This window comes from Cynara cardunculus, assembly GCF_001531365.2.
Source record: "Cynara cardunculus var. scolymus isolate 2C chromosome LG 8, CcrdV1, whole genome shotgun sequence".
Taxonomy (NCBI): Eukaryota; Viridiplantae; Streptophyta; class Magnoliopsida; order Asterales; family Asteraceae; genus Cynara; species Cynara cardunculus.
Window position 1 is genome coordinate 11,222,688 of NC_037535.1, and position 4,820 is coordinate 11,227,507.

Below are 4,820 nucleotides of genomic sequence, written 5' to 3' on the forward strand. Positions count from 1 at the left end.
CTGGCATGTATCAATTATCATGCTATCACGTAATCATTTAATCAAATAATCACATAATAAATACCTTGGGTAATAACCAGGATCCGGTTATTACATTATCCACCCCTCAAAAGAATTTCGTCCCAGAATTCCTTTAATCAAAAAGCCATGGGTATTCTGATTTCATCTTTGACTCCAATTCCCATGTCGCTTCCGGTCCTTTGTGAAACTTCCACTGAACTTTAACCAGACTTATCTCTTTGTTTCTCAACACCCTAATCTTTCTATCAATTACAGTTTCTGGTGTTTCCATAAAATTCAATTTAATGTCAAATTGAATCTCTGGTAAAGGTACAGCTAGATTCGGATCAGCCAAGCATTTCCGTAGATTCGACACATGAAAAGTGTTGTGAATCTGACTCAGCTCTTCTGGCAGCTCTAACTGATATGCTACTGGCCCAATTCGCTTACAAATTCTGAACGGCCTAACATACCTTGGACTGAGCTTTCCTTTCTTCTTGAATCTGATAACACCCTTCCATGGCGAAACTTTTAACATTACAAAATCACCTATATCGAATTCAATAGACTTTCGACAATTATCTGCATAACTTTTCTGGCGATCTTGTGCTGTTTTGATTCTTTTGCGAATCTGTTCAATCTTTTCAGAAGTTTCTTGAACAATTTCAGGACACGTTAGCTGTTTTTCACCCACTTCATTCCAACACAACGGCGTTCGACATTTACGTCCATATAATACTTCATATGGTGCCGCTTGGATACTGGAATGATAACTATTGTTATATGCAAACTCTATTAATGGTAAATGATCTTCCATGATCCTCCGAAATCAATAATACAACTTCTCAACATATCTTCAAGAGTCTGAATAGTTCTTTCACTCTGCCCATCAGTCTGTGGATGATAGGCTGTACTTAATCGAATTTCAGACCCTAGAGCTTTCTGTAAACCTCCCCAGAACTTTGAAGTAAACCGACTGTCTCTATCAGAGATAATAGACAAGGGAACACCGTGTCTGGTAACAATTTCTTTGATGTAAATTTGCGCTAGCTTTTCTAAAGAGTATTKCTCTCTTATYGGTAGAAAATRTGCAGATTTAGATAAACGATCTACAATTACCCAAATCGCGTCATATCCCTTTGGAGTTCGTGGTAATTTCCTAACAAAATCCATGGTGATGTGATCCCATTTCCATACAGGTATTTCCAAAGATTGGAGGCTTCCATAAGGTCTATGATGTTCAATCTTAACCTGTAAACATGTTAGGCATTGTTCCACATACCGTGCTATATCTCTTTTTAATCCTGGCCACCAATAAAAAGGTTTTAAATCTCGATACATCTTATTGGTACCTGGATGGATAGAATATCGGGATTTATGACTTTCATCCAATATCCTACTTCRGATATTTCCAAAATGTGGTACCCAAATTCGCTCTTGAAAGCACATAAGTTCTTCATCATTCTGTTCCAAGGTTGAGATTATCTTACCCAACTTTTCTGTTTTAACAAATTCTTCTTTCACAGCTTCTTGTTGACACTTCTGAATTTCTTTACGAATATCAGGGACCAAATGCATTCTCATGGCTACCGTTTTAATGGTTCCACTCCTTTCCTTCCTGCTCAAAGCATCAGCCACTACGTTAGCTTTTCCTGGATGATAAAGAATTTCACAATCATAATCATTAACTAACTCAATCCACTGACGCTGTCGCATATTCAAATCTTTTTGGTTGAACAAATGTTGTAAACTTTTATGGTCAGTATAAATCTGGCATTTCGTTCGCAGAAGATAATGTCTCCAGATTTTTAGAGCAAATACCACTGCAGCTAACTCCATGTCATCAGTTGGATATTGCTTTTCATGCTCTTTCAATTGTTTTGATGCATAAGAAATCACTTTCCCTCTTTGCATTAGAACACATCCCAATCCTAACTTTGAAGCGTCGCTATAAACCACAAAGTCTTCAGATCCATCTGGTAGAGTCAACACTGGTGCGCTACAAAGATGATCCTTTAATAATTGGAAAGCTTCTTGTTGTTATTTTTCCCACTGAAATTTAACATTCTTTCGAGTCAATTTGTTTAATGGCACAGCTATCTTAGAAAAATTCGGAATGAACTTTCGGTAATAACCGGCGAAACCCAAAAAGCTATGAATTTCAAACGGAGTCTTTGGAGCTTCCCATTTTTCCACTGCTTCTATTTTCATTGGATCAACTTTTACCCCTGATTCCGAAATAACGTGACCCAGAAATTGAACTTCTCTTAACCATAACTCACATTTGGACAATTTTGCAAACAATTTTTCTCTTTTCAACAATTCCAGTATTAGACGAAGGTGTTTTGCATGTTCTTCTTCAGTCTTAGAGTATATAAGAATATCATCGATAAATACAATAACGAATTTATCAAGATATTCCTTACATACCCTATTCATTAAGTCCATAAAGGCTGTGGGCGCATTAGTTAAGCCGAATGGCATAAATAAGAATTCGTGATACCCGTACCTTGTTTTGAATGTTGTTATAGCAACATCTTCTTCTTTGACTTTAAGCTGATGATACTCTGATCTCAAATCGATTTTGGAGAAATAACTTGCCCCTACCAGTTGATCAAACAGATCATCAATCCTCGACAACGGATATTTGTTTTTAATTGTCAACTTATTCAGCTCACAATAGTCTATACATATTCTCATAGACCCATCCTTCTTTTTGACGAATAAGACTGGAGCACCCCAAGGCGAAGTGCTAGGCCTAATAAATCCTTTATCAGTTAAATCTTTCAACTGTGCCACCAATTCTTTTAGTTTAGATGGAGCTAAACAGTACGGCGCCTTTGCTACTGGTGCAGCTCCTGGTATAAGATCCATTTGGAATTCAATAACTCTATCTGGTGGTAATCCGGATAAGTCTTCCGGAAAAACTTCTGGATATTCACTAACAATCGAAATCAATTTTTCCTTTCCTTTCTCTTTCTTTAAATCAATTACATATGCCAAACATCCTTGACACTTCTTTCGAATACTTTTCCGGGCTTTTATTACTGACAAAATACTAGTGTGATGATTTTGACGGTCACCATAAATAACAAATGTTCTCTGGTCTGGCAAAATAATTCTGATCATTTTCTGACTCCAATCAATACTAGCCTGATATTTTGCCAACCAGTCCATACCCACTACTACGTCAAATTCTTTCTTGGCATGGGAAATAACCGGATCGAAAGTTCAAAGTTTTCAATAACAATAATACAGTTAGTGAACACACTAGTAACAGTTTCTTGATTATTAGCAGTATCAACTACTAATTTATCATTAAGCAACACAAAATTCAAACATGCAGCTTGAGCAAATAATGGTGATACAAACGAAAAGTTTGCACCAGAGTCAAATAACACCTTAGCACATATTGAATTCAGGAGGAATGTACCTGTTACTATGTCTGGTGATGCTTCTGCCTCATTCTTGGTCATTTGGAAGGATCGTCCCTGCGCCCCTCCTTGTCCTCCCTGGTTCCCAGTAGTTCTTCCCCGAGTACCCGATGCATTACTCCCCATTTTTAACTGCGGATTTCTTAGCAAGGGACAATTCGGTCGAATATGATCCGAAGAATTGCAATTAAAACACCTCTTGTTGGTTGGGCAATTTCTAGACAGATGACCTGCTTCACCACACTTGTAACATTTTCTTGGATCCATCTTATCATTACCTTAATGAACCTTTGCACTGTTCTTTTGTTCAGATCGGTTATCATATTTCACAGTCTTGGGTCCTCGAAAGGATGAAGGTCCTTCCCATTTTCTTTTCTCAACAGTCTTTACTTCTGGTTGTCTATTCTTATTTCTTTCAGTTACCTCAGCTGCCTATACTGTTAGTGGAAAGGTATTGGGGTTCATAGCAATAACGAATTCCCTAATTGAGGGTTTCAGACCCCAAATAAACCTTTCTATCTTTCTAGATTCAGTTGAAACATAATGTTCGGCAAAACGAGAGTATTCAAAAAATCTTTCAGTATACTCCCGTACTGTTCTATTTCCTTGTTCTAGCTTCAGGAAATCTTTTTCCATTTGTCTCACAGTTGTTTTAGGACAGAATTGATTTTTAAATCTATCCACGAATTCTACCCAGGACAAAGTCTGTAAAACATCCGTTCTGGTAGACGATTCAACTTCCCACAAAAATAAAGCATTTGACTTCAATACCGAAACAGCAAATCGCACTTTATCTGTTTCTGGGCACCGAATAGTGTTAAACACAGATTCCATCTCCTTGATCCAGCACATTGCTTTCACTGGATCTCTCTCCCCAGAGAAGGTTGGTGGTTTACATGCTAAGAACATCTTAATATCCCCTTCTTTATTATGTGTAACTGGAACAAATGGATGAACTTCCACTCTTTCTGTCTCCACCCTAGCCGGTATTCTCATGACAGATGTCAGAGTCTCTCGTAATTTCCCTATTTCCTCTACCAACATATCTCTGGTTATATATTCTGGATGTGGTACCGTCCCTTCCTGAACATTCCAAGAGTGGGATTCTTCCTGTTCAGAATGTATTTCAGTCCGACCTCTTCCCTGAGAATGACTTCTTCCTCTACCTCGTCCCCTTGGTCTTCCCCGACCTCTATTTCTAGCCGTGCTGATTGGAAGATTAACCAAAGATTCTTCCCTTTCTTCGGATTCTGGACAAGCTATTCTTTCAGATCTTTTAGTTCGGTTAGTCATCTGCAGAATTTAATATTAATATTCACGTATTCACATTCCCAAATATAATAAAGTATTCAAGTTCAGATATGTACCTGTAAATTTATAATTACA